The 20,617-nt window shown below is 35.4% G+C and overlaps 1 protein-coding gene across 1 annotated transcript in view; it reads left to right on the forward strand.

Annotated features, from left to right (window-relative positions):
* Positions 1-20,617, forward strand: part of MAP2 (microtubule associated protein 2) — a 310,609-nt gene that overhangs the window by 155,975 nt on the left and 134,017 nt on the right. Inside the window, exon 3 of the mRNA XM_031936512.1 lies at positions 251-318. The gene's annotated coding sequence lies outside the window, so the exon portion shown is untranslated. The remainder of the gene's footprint in view (positions 1-250; positions 319-20,617) is intronic.

The following is a 20,617-nucleotide window of genomic DNA, read 5'->3' on the forward strand; positions in this document are numbered from 1 at the left end:
TTTTATTTCGTTTTTCAAAGGATGTGCTTTATGTAATCTCAGAGTAAAGATGTTTTAAAATTCATTATTGAGCTTCCTAAATATTCAAGTACTGCATTTTTTTTGTGCTACAGACCTCCAGGCATAGATTTATTATTTGAGTATAAAGAATGTATTTGCTTACTGGTGAGTTATAATTTTTGATATTTAGTTAACAAATCCATACACATACATATTTTTTCTTTTGTTTTTTGTTTTTGTTTTTTGGTAGATTCTTCAGCTTGTTGTCTCTAACCGAGGAAGCATTGATTGGGAGCTACTCATTCAGAAAATTAAAAGGTACCACATGTTTTGTTTGGGTGTTTTAATGAGGGAAAATCAGGGGAGAATTGGAATGTTTTTATTTAAATTAATTTATCTATGATTGGTCTTTTATCCTTAAGCTTAAATTGATCATTGTCTATTGCATATACCATTTTCTATGCAGATAATTCTATTATCTAAGGTTGTTTTGATTAGAAGATGACTAAAGAATTGTATCTTTTGCCTATGTTGCAAGTTATTAACAAATATCAACATTTTTGGCTTATTTGGAGATTTTATCGTTGTAACAGCTTTATTTTAAGTCCAAAATTCTCCATCTAAATGAAAATTCATTAATTTGAATTTAAGAGAAATATACTAAGTAATTATTTTATCTGAACGAATCCTGCTAAGTGATTTGTTAAAATGGTTAAATGAAATGCCTTTCCCTTCCCAGGTAGAATGGGTGCTAGAGACGAAAGCCCAGGGATGACTCAGTATTGTTGGCTTTACAAATAAAATACTGTAACTTCTTTATCTACATTTCAGTCTTTAGCAATGGATATATTTAAAGGTCGAGGTTGTTAGTTCTTAAAAGAACTTATTTTACATTTGCTTTATTTGGAATTGACAGCATAAGAAAGTAATCCTTCATCTTACCATGAATGCACTTGAATCCATTTGATCCTGGGCCTCATGCCTTACATGAAAAACATTAATTTTGAAATTCAGCGTCAGGATATATATTGATTTGAGATGGCTATTATGGATATTACCTTTTCTTTAAGACTGTCTTTAACACCTATTAATGTCAATAAAACCTATATTTGTAATTTGCCTTTAAAAAATGGAAGACATTTTCTGCCCTGCTGAGAAGAAGATCAGTAACACCTTTTAAGCCTTTCCTTGGGATCTACGTATAATATTTCCTCTCCAGACTGTCAGTCCAAAGCATTTTATACAATAAGTTTAGTTTTTAAAAAATATACCTGAAAATAATGTCCAACTACTTACCCTGAAATATTATAAGTATGTGAGTGTACACCTGTGAGTGTGAATATTTGTAGCAGAGTAATACATTGTCCTTTGTTAATATCTGCAATGTATAATCATGAGAACCTTAATTTATTCATTCCACAAGCACTTCTTAAGAGCCTTGCTGCTGTAGGTAATTATTGTGGGAGAGAGAGGGAAGGGGTAGATGACACTGTCCTCAGCCTTCCAGAGTGTAGGCAGCATCACATAAAGATTTTTGAACAGGAGAATGAATTCGTTAAAATAAATCAGTGTGTTCTAAGAAAGGAAATTGCATTATTTCAGATATTGAACAAAAGCTAATACGAGTCTTGAGACACATAAAATTATATTGCACTTCTTCCTCAGAAATTACTCAGTGGAATCGTGTATGAAATCCCCCAAACAGGACTCTTTCTCCTAGATATTGTAAAACTCTTGAGACCACTCTGTCTTTTTAAAAGATTTCACTCAAAGTCAAAATATTTATGTTTGGTGGGAAAAAAATCTATTTGGTATTTTCCCAACTAATTAAATCCAGAGAGCATATATTTCACATGAAGATCTATTTCCTGATCTTCAGACTCATTCAGCAACTCATTATATTAATTTTGAACTTTAGGATATGTGTATGAATTGGAAAAGGATGAAATTATTTAACTGCTAAAAAATGACTCCAATGCATTGTCAATAGGAACTAATAAGTTCTGTTAGGATTTGTCTGGATATTGGAGAAGGGGCATACGATCTCACCAACAGGCCTCTGGCATCTAAATTTTGAAGGACCAGTTAAAAATTCATCTAGCAGTATGCTGACAAAATGCATATAATAAAAAATGAATTTATTAAAATAGTAGATTGAGTGGTCAAATCAGAACAGAATTTGACTACTGGAGTCAAATTCTGGGACCTATATCATGGTTTTTCTAGTCAATACTGTGATGGGTTAATTCGTTACTGATTTCACTCATTTTTTTTCACTTATATTTTTAACACGTAGTATAGTGCCTGGGTCACAGTAGGAATTCAATACATATTTATTTAATTATTTCATGAATAAATGAATTTGTCAGCATTTTCCCCCATTGCTTTTTTGTTCTTGCCTTTCTTAAAATTATACACTGTGAAACAGACATCTGGTCATTTTTTTAGTTACCCAAAATATTCATTACATGTTTCTAATAAATAATAATTAGATCATTAAACTGGATATAAAAGTGACAAACCATGTGTATAAATTTCTTTAGGCTGTATAGAAAAGGATTTTTCTGGTTTTAGATTAAAATGGAAAGAATTCTCGAAATGCCCCCTTTCACTTTCATCAGCTGGGGAACATATGCCAAACTGCAGCCTGAGCTTTGCTTATGGACGCTTCCTAAATACTACTCCCAGGCTTGACATTGTTTATTGCTTTTCATGTCTTTGGCCAAGATTTTGCTGCAGCAAAGGGGAGGAGGCCTTTCCCCCCACCCCTGTCTATAAATGTAATTTGAGAAATGATGTCATACTTACCAGTCCATAATGAGCAACAAAGCATTTAAGGAGAGATAGATAGATAGATAGATAGATAGATAGATAGATAGATAGATAGATAGATAGATAGATAGAATCTTTTCTATGTATTTAAGGAATCTGTCAAGAAACTTCTAGAATCATATGGTTTTAGCGAATACTGTTCTTTCTTGCTGTCATTTATTTTCATTAATAAAAGTATAATTTTTTATTAACTATGTGACAGACAATATCCTAAGTCCTTAACATATATTATATCCTTTAGCTCTCCCTATAATCCTGGGAGATAAGAATGGTCTCCATTTTACAGATAAATGAATTGAGACTACAGTTGGGCAAACCCAAGTCTGTCCCCAAAGTCCTTCATATTAAACATTAAATTTTACCACATTTTTTTTCTAGCATATTTTTGGTACCTAGTCATTGTCTTCATGTTCCATGCAGTAAGGTTAAAACAGTATACTTGCAAATATCTTGATTTATCTGCAAGTATAAATCAAGATCTCTCTCTCTCTCTCTGTATCCTATTTGTCTATGGTAGAAGTGAATATGTCCTCAAATACTTAACTAATATTCAAGCTCTATTATATTTTAATTTTTATATTTAACTTGAAGAACTTTATTCTTTAAGGATGAATGTCAAGGATAAATTAGAAAGTTTTAAAATAAATGTATTCATAAAGCATTTTCCATGTCATAGTGAAGTGTTATTTTGAATTGCATAATCTATATAAGAAAATTAGAGAATCCAAGTGCTACATAGCATAACTGATGTTATAACTTGCAAGTGTTTGGGTTTTTTTTTTTTTCTTTTTAAAGTGAAATAATGGCAGAAGAATGTTCAGGTGGCCAAAATAAATAAACAAGCAGGCAACAGGGCCATGGGCGGAGTAAAAATACCAATTCAACCTCAAGGATAACTAACTCAGAAAAATCACTGAAGATGCTAACAATTACACAAATATGTATTAAGATTTTCTACTTGCAAAGGAGTATTTACAGGAGAACATTTCCAGAGCTCAGTTGGAGTCAGCAAAATAAGATGAGGAAGTGGTACCAAGGCTCATTGGTACCATAAGAAAGACACAAATACTTTTTTTTTCAGATTTTATTTTAGATTCAGGGAGTACATGAAGGTTTGTTACCTGGGTATATTGTATAATGCTGAAGTTTGGGGTATGAATGATTCTGTCACCCAGGTACTGAACATAGTACTCAATAGTTCATCTTCAGCTCTTCCTACTTCCTTCCCTCTGCTCTTTAGTAGTCTCCAGCGTCTATTGTTGCCATCTTTGTGTCCACAAGTACCCAGTGTTTAGCTCCCACTTATAAGTGAGAATATGTGGTATTTGGTTTTCTTTTCCCCTGCATTAATTTGCTTAAGATTATGGACCCAGCTGCATCCATGTTGCTGCAAAGGACATGATTTCATTCTTTTTATGGCTGTGTAGTATTCCATGGTGTATATGTACCATATTATGGATAATTTGTTAAGGGACTTCATTACAGGACATGAATTCTAATCATTGGAATGGGACTCAACAGGAAATACTTCATAGAGCATGAGTGTTTTGAGGTGAAACTTGGGGATGAATAAAAGTATTCAAGGGGGAGACACGTATGGAGGAGCTCCAGAAAGAACAAACACTAGCAAAGGAATCAAAGGAAGTGAACATGCTGGGAAAGCACAGACTGATCTCATTCATATTCTAGAGTATAGAGCAGAAAAACAGATCTCTTAGAGAATAAAGTTGCATCATATGAAATGGCTAATATTCATCTTTTTTGAATTATAAAATTAGAAAATTTCATCAGTTCAACTTAATACATTGGAAGAGGGCTTTGAATGCCAGTCAAGGAGGTTTGTTTCTTATTCAGTGGGAATCTATTGACTAGTTTGAGCAGGAGACTACTATGATCAAACTGTGTTTTCAGATTATTTATTTTATAGCTCTGTGTGAGATAAATCAGAACTGTGAGTGAGAGCATGTTGAATAAAGCATCACTTCAGAAGCTGTCATAGAATAATCCCAGGGGAAAAACAGAAGTCCAAAGAGGGTATTGACTGGACATGAAAAAGAGGTCATGATAATGAAAGATGCTTCTGAGATCAAGTTCATATACAGAGTAGAACTGTATATGAGATGCTTCTGAGATCAAGTTGATATACAGAGTAGAACTGAATCAATTGCTTGATTGGTAGGAGGAATGAACAGCAGAAGGACTCAAAGGTGACTCTGATGTTTCAATTTGATAACTGAAAAAAGCAAAGGGAGAAAGTAGCTGAGAGCTACACGAGGAAAGAGGAGTTCTTTTATTTTTATTGTATCTCTAGTCGCTAGCAAAATGCCTAGTACATAGCAGACAGCCAATAAATGCTAAATGAATGAGTGAGAGCGTGAATAAAAAATGAAGAGGTATGTTTAGGACATGAGGCTGGATATGTGGGTGGACTGGGCTCGTAGATTGCAGAACATGCAGATCCACAGCTGAGAAGGGAAGTTAGGGAGGGAGGGCGTGGGTGACATTAACAAGAAGGATAAGAAGAGGACCAGAGGGAATCTCTTGGCAGTACCTGCATTTAAGATGCAAAATAAGGGACAAGAATTAAAGTTGAATGAAGAATTTTTTTTAAAAAAAGCAAAGAAAAAAGAGGACAGGGAAGGTTACAGAAAACAAAGTTAAAACTCAAAATTTCCGGAAAAACTGAAGAATGAGAATAAGGAAAATGCTGCTGGTTTATTATTTATTTCAATAATTATTTTGTTATAAAAACAAATCCACATTTTGTAAAATTTGTAAAATTTAGAAGAGTATGAGGAAGGAAATAATAGTCACTCATAATTACACAATCTGGAGATTATTGTTAACACTTTAAAAACATTTTGATGTATTTTTTTATCCTATTGCTTTTAAAGTTTCATAATCAAAACCATAAGGATATAATTTTGAATTCTGCCTTTTTTCATTCAGCAGTGTCTCAAGCATTTCTTACAACATTTTGCTACCTGCATAATATTTTCTCACTTAAAGATTGGACATTTTTATTTCCTACTGTTTCCAGTTTTTCACTATCACCATAATGCTGCAGTGGAATAGTTTGCACATTACTCTCACACAATATTTTAAATAATTTCCAATGGATAGTTACAACAAAATCACTGTATTCTATTTTGTCAAATTCCTGGACAGATAAAATTTGGTGGTTTCAAAATGAGCCTCGGCATTCCTCCAAGGAGAATCTGAGATTACGTTAGCACCTGCCATGTGCCAGCATCTGTGAAAGGCACTTTAATTATCACAGTACCTCTGATGTTGATTCTATGATACCCACTTTACTAATGAAGGGACAGAGACTCAGAAAGTTGCACATGTATTTTAGGTCTAGTTTTAAATCTGGGTCTGACTCTAACCAGTCAAATTGTGGAGAAAGAAACAAGATCTTGAGAAATGAATGAGTAAATAAGGATATGAAAACAATAGGAAAATACACTTAAGAAGTCCAGAACTCAAAGAAAAGAGAGATAAAATACAAAAAGCAAGAAAGTGGTGACTTCAGTGGGCTTTTGCTGCTTATTAACATGGAAAATCGCAAGCCAAAGTCAGGGGCAGATAGAGAGGGGTGCTACATGTGTAATCAGAAAAAGGACAAATTATAGAAAATGTTCTAAAGGAAAGGGTATAAAGAATGTGGACAAGGATTTGGGCTTGGCATGCAAAATGTAGCTTCCTTATAAATAAGAGCAAGGGAAAAGAGAGTGAGACTTTTGAAATGGTAAAGAAAAAATATGTGAAACCTAGGATATCTCATCTGGACTTTACCCTAGACTGAAGGATATTCATTCAATGAATATTAATTGAATACCCAATTCCATTCCCTTTTCCTGCCCTTAAGGAACTTTCCTTCTAGAGAGTGGAACTAATCAGTGGACTAACAAATAAAATTAAAATTACTCAGGCAGCTGTACAGAGAATGAATTATAAAAGGGTAAGAGTGATGCTAAGATATTTGCTTCTTAAACTTTAAAGCAGAGAAGAGTCAACTGGGGATCTTACTAAAATGCAGACTCAGAGTCAGTAGGTCTAAAGAGGGGCCTGAGATTCTATATTTTGACAAGCTACCAGGTAATGATGCTGCTGGTCCATGGAGACCATGTTTGGATTAGTAAAAGGCTAGAAGGCAAATGTCCAGGCAAGAAAAATGAGAAATGATTGGAGGAGTGGGTGGTGAGCAAGTCTGAAGTGAGCTCTTCTTATTCAGCAACATAGCATACTTTTACACCTCTTTGATGGAAAGAGTGAATTGCCTCTCTATTCCTGAGTTTTAAAATTTTGTTTTATGAAAAATCCATTAAATCAACCCAAATGAGCTACTGGCATTCCATTCTTTCTGCCCATTCTCTATGCTTATTATGCCATATCATGAATTTCGGTGGCTTGGGTTTGGGGATGTGGTTCTATATAACCCTGTGTCCATTTCTTAACTCCAGTTCTGTTTCCTGCCTCATGATTTCTTTGGACTTTAATGTCCTTTCTGCCTGGATTTCCAGCACAGAACTGAGCTGCTAAATTCTCTGGCCCCTTAGCTCTTGACGTCCATCACACTCCTCTGTGGGAAGCTTCTGAGTCTCCACTTTCCATCCTCTTGCCACCCACTCCTACTAAAAGCCCTGGGTGACTCTGCTCAAAGCCACAGGGAAACAGAAGACAGTCTCTGACTTCAGGAAAGTATATTTTTTTCCGTTGAAATCATTTTTTTTGTGGTGGACTGTTTCGGTTGGTGACAGCAACCTGCATCTCTCTAAGGGATTTGTCAGAACTCTACAGGAGAATGCATCTGTGTGTAGACAATCAGAGTGTTCAGAGGGGCCAAGTATTCATAAAAAGCCTTGACAGACTCTGTCAGGAGGAATGTTACCTTTCTGCCTCCAGTGCTAGACTGTAACTCTAGTCATCTCTTTTAGCTAGGGGAACTTGAGAGCACTGACCTATTTGATTACCTTCACATCACTCATTGTAGCTGTAAAATATCTAAGAAAAAAATCAAATAAATATAACATACCCATCCTTCAAGGCAGAATAGCTCAAATGCATGTTAAATATCTGTGGTGTCCTCATCCTTGTTAGCATTTATCCTTTGCTTAAGGGGCTAGTTCTCTCTCTAGACGATGCCATGACCAGGTCTCTAGACCTTGTTATCATTTTGTAATTTGGTGTGTACTTAAACAGTCAAATAGGCATGGGAAAAGTCCTTAGAAACTAGAAATTTAAAATTGTAGTGAAGTATCAAATTAGTTTTTATGTGAAGTCAAGTTAAATGGATAATCACATTTCCTCAAGAACACTTATGCAAGGTCCTTGAGGAGAGAAGCCATGTTAACAGGCACCATGGCACTCTATATGTTGTCTACCTAGAAAATACTCTAGATGCACATGAGTGTTGTACATGGGTGTGTGTATGTGTCAGTATATTCTTTCTATAATGGACAGCACTGGTCATCTTTGCATAATCAAGCTGGAATTGACTATTTGCAGAATTTGAATACTATACCCATGCATTCAATTGTTAAGAGTCTCAGAGTAGCACAGAATCATCTCTGGTCTTCCAGGATTGTCTCTTTCTCAAAATAGAAGTCTGAACAAGTTTTGTTTTTTGTTCTTGTTGTTGTTTTGTTTCGCGGGTTCCACTTGGGTCTGCCTCAGATGGTTTGCATTAACCTTTTTTTCAGATTCTCTCCTGGTGTTAATGACTACATCATGACCATTTAAAAAAGCCAGATGTACGTTGATCCACCTATGGCAATTACTAAGGAAAAAATACTCCATTTAATGCATTATAACCAAAATATATTTCTTCACCATGTGTAGGAACTTAAGAAATGACATCTCTTTTTGGGAAGATCTTACATTTTATACATTTTATTTCCAAGGTGAACAATGGTTGTACTTAATTTTCTTTAAAACTATTTTCTTGCTTTTTATACGATTTTCTCATGGTAAAATTTCATGTTAACATATACAGAATAAGGTGAAGCATTAAGGATTCTTCTGACATAGTGCCCAAGAGCCACTAATTTAGATAATTTTGAACATAACTTCAGGAAAATTTGTGGTACTTCAGAATCTTAAAAAAAAAAAAAAATAAGTAGACTACCTATACTTTAAATAGTGGGAGCATAAATTCCTAAAATAATTGACTTTCCAAGATGACATTTGAGGAAATATGAGATCTAACAATCAAAACATTTTAAAAATCATATAAGAACTCATGAGCCTTAGAAATTCATGTAATTCTGGCTGTACTTTTCCTCTGTAGGAAAGTGGATAATCCAAGAGATAAAAGAGAAATAATGCATGTAATATATTATATTAAGCATGCAATGTGTGCATGCTTAATGGAGTAAGCTCCCTATGTTAAGTTCGCAAACACAACCAGGGTATAGATTGTGAATTATAAAATTGTTAGAATAATGCAACCAGTTAAGAAGCTGCATTTAGATTTTAAGGACCAAAAAAAAAAAAAAAAAAAAAAAAAAAAACTCTTGTACCACTTTTAAGTAATATGAAACATTTTCTAATATGTAGTGTTCCAAAGCTCACAATGGTGTTTGGAATGGGAAAGGCAGACCTTGTTATTATATTTGCTATAGATGAAAATACTGAAGTTTGAAGAATGCAAGTGACCTACTGAAGTCACTGCACTAGAAAATGGTAAACCTGGGACACATATTCTTGTTCTGACTCCAAAGACTTTAGTTCCTACTACTATGAAGCTAAAGCAGATAAATGAGTGTATTGCCCTAATCTATCATATTTTAATAATGCACTGACTTGATTGCTAAAATAAGGAACCTAAGGCAGTGGCGACCTCTACTAAGTGGATTGCCCTACCTTAAAAGACTCCTGCCCTTCCAAGTCTTGGATTAGTGTGGCATGGATTTATGTAAACACTAGTAAAAATAGCACAGTCTTTGCTGAAATGATTTAAAATGTTTCGACATTAAAAGCAGATAAAGCTAAATCTATCACAGGAAATGAAATAATAAAATATTATTGATTTAAAACACATTTGAAAGAAGGATAAATTAATAAGAACTCATTGTTCAGTTCTGAGTTCCACAGAATTTTAAGTGAATGGTAAATAACTCAGTAAGAATTCAGGATAGCAAAGAAAATTAGTAAGGTTTCAAAAGAGCACATCTACAAAAAACATTTTAAAACATAGGCATTGTGATTTGCCTGTTGTTAGTATAATTAAAAGACCTTGTAAAGAAAAACTTTAAACTGGATCTCAGTTCTGGTCTCAGATGTAGACATGGAAGGGGAACATATATAAAGAAAATGATGACCTCAGGGGCTGCTGAATTAGGGTCAAGCAGCCCCTGAGGTCATCATAGGTTAGGTGTCCTGAGGCAGACACCCATGGGAATGGGTCCACCAAGGCCATGCTCAGTGCAGCTGCCCATCTCTTCCCCAGTTCTCCTTTCTACCACTCCATCTATGCTCTTATTAGCACACCAGGGCTACTGAAGTGTGTTTATCTGGTCTCCCTTCCTCAAACACCATCACTACCTTAATCTTCCAGACAAACTAGAACACCCTTCCAGTTGTGTTTTTCCCCCTTTAGTGACTCTCATTTGCTATCTCAAACAGTGCCAGCTAATAAATACGGTAGCCACTAGCCGCATGCGCTATTTAAATTCAAATTAGGATTTTTTTTTTTTTTTTTTTTTTTTTTTTGAGACGGGGTTTCACTCTTGTTGCCCAGGCTGGAGTGCAATGGCGCAGTCTTGGCTCACCACAACCTCTGCCTTCCAGATTCAAGTGATTCTCCTGCTTCAGCCTCCAGAGTAGCTGGGATTACCGGCAAGCGCCACCATGCCCGGCTAATTTTGTATTTTTAGTAGAGACGGCGTTTCTCCACGTTGGTCAGGCTGGTCTCGAACTCCCAACCTCAGGTGATCCACCCACCTTGACCTCCTAAAATGCTGGGATTACAGGCATAAGCTACCATCCCTGGCCTCAAATTAATAAAAATTTTAAAAATTGAAAGTTGACTTCCTTAGTCATACCACATTTCAAGCGCTTGATAGCCACATTCTTTTTAAAGAACATTATATATCATATTACATTTCCATTATCACATTGGGTTTGATTGAAGAGTGCTGCTCTGGAGCATAACCAGAACCTTCACCCAGGCATCTGAGGCCTAGGCTTAACTCTCCTCCTCGCCCACTATTCTTAGCACACAGTTTTCACTCCACCTGCTACTGTCCTCCTCTTCCTGGTCATTATTACAATTAGAGTTAAAATAGTAATAACTCCTGTTTATTTAATGCATATTATTTGCCAATTACATACCTTTTTACTAGATTATGAAAAAACAAAACAAAAAAGTCTCATAAGACCGTTTGGTTTCTTTTTTTGTTTGTTTTTGTTTTTGTTTTGTTTTGTTTTCAAGCTTAATTTCACAGAAAAGGAAAATGAGGTTTAGCAAGGGTAAGTCCATTTTCCAAAGACAAACAGCTAATTGTTTGTGGGGCCTAAAATAAAATTCAGGTCTGTCTGGCCCCAAAGCCTAGGCTTTTTCCCTAACCTGTGGGCCCCTCTGCCAGGAGTCATCTGGAAATGTCTGGAGACGTTTTTGATTGTCATAACTGGAGCAAGAGCTACTGACATCTAATGAGTAGAGGTGGCCAGGGATGCTGCTAAATCTCCTACAATGAACAGCTTTCTGCAATAAAGAGTTATCTGGCTCAAAATGTCAATAATGCCAAAGTTGTTCGTTTTCTATCTCCTTCTACAAGAATTTAAAGTCTAAAAAAATAACAATTATCATTTTTAAGTTAAAGTAATACCTACTTACGGTAAACAAAAGTTTAAAAACAAACCAAACAAGAGAGCCAAAAGAAAGTGAAAGTCTTCCTCCCTATTCCCGTCCCCAATCTCACATCCCACTGAAAACCATTTTGATAATTACTATTCCCCAAGAGTTCTTCTGATTACCATTTTAGTTGTAAATAGTATACTTCCATTTCTTAACTTTGGACAGTATCTGTTGATTTACTACAATAAAAAGTGAGAAATTTAGCACACTAACACTTTCTCCCTCTCCCCTCCATTTGTTAGGTTATTATAATTTTTATATTGTCAAAGTTTATTATGAATGTATTCTGTTCTGTATTTATAATTAAGCAATCTATATTTTGTTTATGTTGATTCAAAAATATTTTGAATATATTCAAAAAATATATTTCCCTATTGAATCAAACACTGTAATCAGAACCACTGAAAAGTAAAGGTAATCTTGTGTCTTCCCAACTCCTGCTTTTCAAGTGAAAATATTCTAAGTGTTGAGATCCAGAGACTTTAATGCCTTTTCAACCTAATTCTTCTTCTAAGCTGGGTTCAGCACACTTTTTCTTTTAAGGGGCAGATAGTGAATATTCTTGGCTTTGAGGGTCATCTAATCACCATCACAGCAGCTTACACAGTTTCTATCGCAGCTACAATGTACTCTGTCATTGTAGCACAAAAGAAACCATAGACAATAAGTAAATGAATAGGCACGGCTGTGTTTCAATAAAACATTATTTACAAAAACAGATGGTGGCTGTATTTGGCCCACAAGTCATGACTGACTTACCCTCATTTTAGGCTATGTTCATGTCTCCCAGTGTTTTCTATCTCATGTTATCTTTTCTGTATTTCCTTTTGGTTTGACTGGAGCTCCTTCTGAAGGCATTTATTCGTATGTGGCCAGTCACTGATAAATCTGAGTCCTTACATGTTTTAAACTATATATTCACATGGTACTTATACTTGATTGATAATTTGATCAGCTATGCAGTTTTGCTCCATTACATTTTAGCATCCAGTGTTATTGATAGGAAGCCTGAAATAAGTCAGGTTCTCATTCTTTTGTGAAATACTTGGATGGTTTTCTTTTTAGTAGGCTTTAGGAATTTTGTGCAGCTTGAAAATGATGTGTCCAGATGAAAGTCTTTTATTATTTAACGTATTTGGCAATCAGACTGTTTTTAATGATATCTTTTTAATTCAAAGGAATTGTGGTTTGCTCTTCTCTGATTTTTCTTGCTATTTCTGCCTCTGTTCTGTGATTAGGTGATTCCTAATGATAAATATGGAACCTTCGGAATCTATAATGTCTCCTTTTTCAAATATTTTAAGTCATTTTTCACTTTTTCTCCATTCTAGGTTTTTTTTTTTCTTTTTGTCAACTGAATCATCAACTTTACCTTTAGTCCTGCTAATTCTATTTTTAAAAATCAATTCAAATTATATAATCAATTTAAATTCAAATTAGTAGGTAGTCATATATTAATTTCCAAGAATTCTTTCTTATTTTCTGATTGATACTTTTCCATAATTTATTTTAAAAGGATGTTCATTTTTAAAGTATATAAATAACATTCTTTCAAATCTCTCTGAGAAAAATTAAGTTCTCTCTTCTTTCCTGAATCACCTCTATTTCCTCAAGAGTGGTGTTTAAAATGTATTGTTATTGTTTGTGCTGCTTATTTTTCTCAAAAATCTTGATTTTGAAGTTTTTATTTTATTAACTTGTATTTTTTAATTAAAAAAATGAAGAACTAGTTGAGAATCATAGGGCAGAATCTGTCAAGATGCAGGTATCAGCAGGGCACAGTAACTCTCATCTGTAAACTCAGCACTTTGGGAGGCTGAGGCAGTAGGATCACTTGAAGCCAGGAGTTCAAGAGCAGCCTAGGCAACACACCAAGACCCTGTCTCTACAAAATATGTGTGTGTGTACATATTATATATATGAAAATTATATATATAAATTATATATAATTTGTTTATATACAAATTATAAACAAATAAAAATAAATAATATGTAATTATATATAATTTATATATAATTATGTATAATATATAATTTTTATATATTCTTTATATACACATATAGTTTACATAATATATAAATTAATATGTGATTAATATATAATATAAAAATAATATATAAATTAATATATAATATGTATTATATATAAATTAATATATAATTATATATAAATTATACACACACACACAAATTAGCTGAATATGGTGGCTCTTGCCTGTAGTCCCAGCTACTTGACAGGCTGATATGAGAGGATCACTGGAGCCCAGGAGTTCAAGGCTGCAGTGAGCTATGATTGTGTCGCTGCACTCCAGCCTTGGTGACAGATGAAAACAAAAAAAAAAAGCAGGCATCCCAGAGAAAATATGGAGAAAGAGCTGGCAAGCTGGTAATGAGCAGATTAAGATCTTCACACATCCACCATGTGTTTTAGTTCTGCCTGGATTTATCTGTATTAGCCCAGGTTCCAAAACTGATTACATGCTTTCATTAAAGACTAGTTCTTATTTTGAGGATGAAGGCTTCAAGGGTCAAATGTAGCAGCAAGGGAGAAGAAGAGGGGTCTCAATTGTTCTGAATAAGTTTCTTAATGAATTGCCATGATGTTACTCCCATAGTCCTCTAGGACTCTGTATTTGATGACTCTAAGCTTCGGGTTTCCTCAGGTTTCTTTGGGGTCCTACTATTAAAAAAACATGTTTCCCTGTGTTTTTTCTCTTTCTGTCTCAGCTCATCTGCATTTGATGTCTAGAATATCTTCAAAATTTCTTCTAGGATTACACTGTATTTTTGACAATTTTGTCATTTACTGATACTTAATAGAAGTGTGTGTAAGAATTCTCCTATCACTGATCACATTTCATATTTTTTACTCTGAATAATCATAATAACAGTATATGTTTGCACTGCAATCTTTTGCACTTATTATTTCATTGCTGTACGTCTAGTATTAACTACCTGGTTGGAAAAATTCCTTTCCTGGGCCTTTATTTTCTGTAAAATAATGATAAGATCTAATTCTCAGTGTTGCGATGGAACACAGAAGTACAGATTGTAAGATGTAGAATATAAATGTCAACTGTCTTTATATATAAGACTTTCTCATGGATCCAGAGTAACAAACAAATGAAAACCTTGAGATTAGTTACAGGAAAACCCCTTCCCTATTGAATAGGAATTACAAGGTGATCCCAAGGAGAGGCAAAAAGTAAAACTCCTTCACAATTCAGAAGAACTAGAAATTATATGGTGGTAGCAGTATTAAAATAAGCAATTGCACATGGATATATTTTTCACCTCACAGAAAGACAAAGTTGAAAGCAGACCAAGAATGTAGTTGATAGACTCTCAGCTAAGTAAAAATAAATGTGAAATTTAGGTTTGGCATAGAATATATGACTTAATGTGTGTGATCCTTTTCTTGGCAATATTAAGAATATGAATATTTATGTTAAAATGAGTATAATTTAGTGGTGCTAATTAGCTGCCACAAAACTATTATTGATTTTATTTGGCTTCAGTTAATTGAAAGTTTCTGCTTTCTCAGTAAGATTAGGACATGAAGCACCCAGTAAAAGGAGATACCATCTCACACCAGTTAGAATGGCAATCATTAAAAAGTCAGGAAACAACAGATGCTGGAGAGGATGTGGGGAAATAGAAACGCTTTTACACTGTTGGTGGGACTGTAAACTAGTTCAACCATTGTGGAAGACAGTGTGGCGATTCCTCAAGGATCTAGAACTAGAAATACCATTTGACCCAGCGATCCCATTACTGGGTATATACCCAAAGGATTATAAATCATGCTACTATAAAGACACATGCACATGTATGTTTATTGTGGCACTATTCACAATAGCAAAAACTTGGAACCAACCCAAATGTCCATCAGTGACAGACTGGATTAAGAAAATGTGGCACATATACACCATGGAATACTATGCAGCCATAAGAAAGGGTGAGTTCATGTCCTCTGCAGGGACATGGATGCAGCTGGAAACTATCATTCTGAGCAAACTCTCACAAGGACAGAAAACCAAACACTGCATGTTCTCACTCATAGGTGGGAATTGAACAGTGAGAACACTTGGACAAGGGCGTGGAACATCAAGCCCCGGGGCCTGTCGTGGGGTAGGGGGCAGGGGAAGGGATAGCATTAGGAGAAATACCTAATGTAAATGACGAGTTAATGGGTGCAGCAAACCCACATGGCACATGTATACCTATGTAACAAACCTACATGTTGTGCACATGTACCCTAGCACTTAAGGTATAATTTTTTAAAAAAAAAGAAAGAAAAAAAAAGAAAAGGAAAACAGTAAAGTAGCTTAATTGTAAAAATTGAAGAGGAGATTAAATGTAGAGAGAGAGTTAAGGATCACAGTGACCTTTCACTTCAACGCACTGGAAACCATTTGTGGATATGATAAAAGATGTATTGTCCTTAAATTATTAAAATACAGCATCTTTATTGATAGCCTTTATTCTTAGGAATAAACTGAGAACACATCAAACAAAGCACACCATGTGAATGTATGCAGCGTGATGCATATACAATTAGATATATGACTGCTATTCACTCTTATTTTCTGCATGCAGTTATTACATTCTAATGTTGACTATTTGCAGAGGATAAGTCACCAACCCTAGTTAAATGTTAACGGATCTGGTGACATGACATACTTTACATTCAAGGCCTTATGCAAAGGAATGTGAATAAAATGCATTTGTTTGGCTTTTTATGGCCCCTATTAAAAGTAAAGGAAATGAAACCATAAACAACTATGCTCAAATATTGGCATAGCTGAGGCTGCTTTGTTGCAGTAGAAAATCATATTTACTGATGGTGAGGCTCTGTTTAACCTACCCAGCCCATCTGAATGGTAATTGAAATTTAGAAATGTGCTTGGAGATTTAGGCAAAACATGAAGTGCTAACTCAAAGCAAGTTCATTTTGATGTGTTTTATGCTTTAATATTCTGTTGTTGCAAAAAGGTGGCACAATTTACAAGTCTTTTTTCTAACTCATACCTAAGGCCAATAATTAATGTGGTATAGATTACTTTTGCACCCAATACCTATTCTCTCTTTATTCCTCAGTAAAAGTAGGACTCCTGCTTTTGGGAGATTAACGGATACTTGGCCATTCAGAAAAAGATCCAGAATTTCAGCCTCCTTTGTAACTAGGTGTGACCATATGACTAAGTTCTGGCCAGTAAGCTGGAAAAGAAGTTTAGAGTGAAATGTATATCAACTACTTAAATGGAGTAAGTGTACTCTTCCTCACTTCTCCCTCCTTTCTTCTGGTGGGAATTCCGACTTCGTGACTGGAGCTTCAGCAGCCATTTTTAATATGAGATATTCTTATGATATATTTCCATTTTGTTTAAGCCACTGTTAATTGGGTTTTTTCTATTATTTACAGTCAAACTTAATCACTTGTTTGATAATTTTGTAACTTTATATTTATTTTCAAAGATTCCAAACCATCATTTCATCATTGTTCTGTATATAAATCAGTTTTATATTAAAATTGTTACCAAAAATATACCAGTCCAATCAGTTACCAAGTTCCATTCAGTTCTACTTTCTAAACAGGCTTCAAATCCATTCATTTCTTTATCCTCACATGAACTGTATTAGTTCAGTCTCTCATCATCTTGAACCCTGATGACTGCAACAGCTTCCTGTATCAACTCTTGCTTCACAGGAACCATTGTACACATGGTAGCTGGACTGTTTCTCAGAATACAATCTAATCATGATATTTCTGTGGTTAAACCTTTCAATACTTCCCATAGCATTCACCCTAAAGTGCAGAATAAACTGTGCCATAAGGCCATCCATAATCTTGCCTCTGCCTGACTCTCTAGGTCCATCCTGAGTTGATTTTCCCGCAGCTATTGCATTTTTTTTGGCCTGGTACTCTCTCTCTATGCTGCCTCCCATCTTCTCCCCACTCCCACCCTCCTCCCTTTTGCTTACTGAAGTCCTGCTCATTGACTGGGTCTCAGATTAAGCCGCTCATCATCTGGTCTGTTAGACTTGACCATTATGTACTTTCAGAGCCCCTATACTTCTCTCACTTTAGCATTTATCAGATCAGTGCCCATCTTCCTACAAGACTAGAATCTCCATGAGTGTCTGTCCTATTCTTTTTTTTTTTTTTTTGAGACTGAATCTTACTCCGTCACCCAGGCTGGAGTGCAGTGGTGCAACCTCGGCTCACTGCAACCTCTGCCTCCCAGGTTCAAGTGATTCTCCTGCCTCAGCCTCCAGAGTAGCTGGGACTATAGGCACCCACCACCGTACCCGGCTAATTTTTGTATTTTTAGTGGAGACTGGATTTCACCATATTGGCCAGGCTGGTCTCGAACTCCTGACCTTGTGATCTGCCCACCTCGGCCTCCCAAAGTGCTGGAATTACAGGCATGAGCCACTGTGCCTGGCCTTGTGTCTGTCCTATTCTTAACTTGAACCCCAGCACCCAGTGCACAGACTGGTACAGAATAGTTGCTCAGACAATGTTGTTGACCAGCTGATACTTTATTCTCTTCTCTTCACCCAAAAAGCGCACCTAACTGACATCCCAACCAAGGTTCCACTTATCAAAATCCCATCCATCCTCTGGATCATCAAAACCATGTTTGCATCTTCTCCTTTTAATTAGACATTTATTTTTCTTGTGATCATATATCAGACTTTAATTACAGTTATTTTGTTTACAGAATTCCAAATTACTATTGGGAACACATTCCAGAAAAAAATCAAGTGTTTTAGAAATGTTTTATAATAACTGCCTGTATTTAAAAAAAACATTTATTACAATTGCCTTCATTTCAACAGAACAGAAATTTCTGGAGGCGCTGGCTGGTAAATTATTCCTTTTTTGCAAGCAGAATGTCAGGCACATAACAGGCATTTAGCAAATAATGAGTTATAATGTAGTGGAATAAGTCCATACTTTGAAATTGGATACCCTTGGGTTCAAATCCTCATCAACTGTGAAATATTGGAAATTTACCAAGCCTCAGGTGGATAAAACAGGAATGATAATAAAAAAACTTATTAGGATATTGAGGGAGTTAATGAAGATAATTTACAGAGCAAAAGTTATATAACTGGTAGTAATTACTATGACCTTCCAAATTACATTACTCCCTTGTTAACAAACAAGGTAGGTGCTCAGTTCTTTCTTGATGTTGTTTTGAAACTGAATGGTAAAGTTTGATAAAGACAAAGCCTAACATTAAACAAAAGCTAAGACCTGTGAAAGGAGCATTGAAGGGACTGCACAGTTTCCTTTACTATGCCCCTTTGCTCCTTTCTACCCGTTTCACTCCTACCCAAAATAAAAATAAACAAACAAAAAAAGCCCACACACATCGACAGGTGAAAAGCAGCAAGATGATAGATGGAATTATATGTTATCCAAAGCCACCAGAAAGGCCTGGAAATTATATACAACCTCCATTACACCACCTGAGGCCATTCTGCTCTCAGGAGAAAAGCTGGCAGGGGCAATGTTAAGAGTTCAGCTGTTTCTCTTGAGGTTTATCTGCAATGCAGATTTTCCAAGCCTTTCCTAGCTGTTGCAGCCTCCAGACCCACCAGCTGCTCTCAGTCCTCCCAGCTGGCTTAATAGGATTTGTCTTCTCTATAGCCTGTTTCCGGGGCTGTCTACCATCAAGACATATTCGGGTAGACAGTTTTTCTCCCTAACTAGTGTCAGAATCCCTACCAATCCCCCAAATGGCAAAGATCCATTGTCACCTGTCTCAAAAGAAAGGATTATTTTTTGTGCTTTCTGCCTCTAGCCACATACATAGATGTTATCTTTTGTAAGAGTCCTCAGTCAGTCCCTATTAAGGGCAAACCTTTTTGTAGGGCTGACAGAGCCAGGCCATGGTGGGTGAGCTGGGAGGCAGCTGCCTTGAATTTGCAGGCTTCCCCAGGTGTTAGCACTGCTAGGCTACCCGATTTCAAATGCTTCCCTTCTCCTTCTCTATAGGAGTAATGTCTATTCCATCATTTGAGCCAGGATTGTGACTATGTAGCCTTTCCTGTAGGTTAAGCTTATACTTTCTTCACATGCACAGATTCTTGCTCAGTTTTTTATGGCTAAGCAAGATACACTGTTGAGAGGCTAATAGCTCAGGTCAGTTCAGGATTAGACTTCTTACATTGACAGCTGTATGGCTCTTGGCAAGTTACTCTGTAGGCACAGGTTTCTCACCAGTAAATTTCAATGATACTTACCTCATAGACTTGTGAAGAATGATTGCCATATTCACTCTAACACACTTAGTCAAGTGCTAGGGCACTTCAACATGGGCAATAAATGGTGGCTGGTATTCTAATTATTTATAGTTATACTTACATTTAAAATTTTTATTTTTATTTAGTAACTTAAACATTACAGTTATGGGTAGCCAATCCTTTCAGTTTTTATTCTTTTTTCTTTTTTTCAAGTTATAATAATGTAGGATTTTATTTTTAGAACATTTTCATGAAGAAGTATCTCATTCCTTTCTACATCTTACATAAAAATAAATTCTCTTGTTAGGCTTAACTCCAACCACATTTCACACTTTAGGCATGTGAATTTTTTAACTAGAGAGAAAAATACTGTATTTTAAAGATAGTGAATAATCTTTGACCTGGAAAACATAGCTTTTTTATAAATTATGTCTGAAATGCAGTGAACTTGCAAGTCAATAGGCTGTATCTGGGCGTTTTTATTTCTTTAGTGTTTTCCTCTTGTGCTGCCAGTAACTTACCAAATGCATAAATGAGAGAAATGCTAATTTATTCTGGGTTTCATCAGTAATGATTCTTGAGTCTACTACAAATCAGTTCTCAGGAGGTTGAATCACATTGGTTGGCATTATATTTTTCTGTGATATGTGACATACAGATAGA

The sequence above is a fragment of the Piliocolobus tephrosceles genome, chromosome 11, assembly GCF_002776525.5.
Source record: "Piliocolobus tephrosceles isolate RC106 chromosome 11, ASM277652v3, whole genome shotgun sequence".
Classification (NCBI taxonomy): domain Eukaryota; kingdom Metazoa; phylum Chordata; class Mammalia; order Primates; family Cercopithecidae; genus Piliocolobus; species Piliocolobus tephrosceles.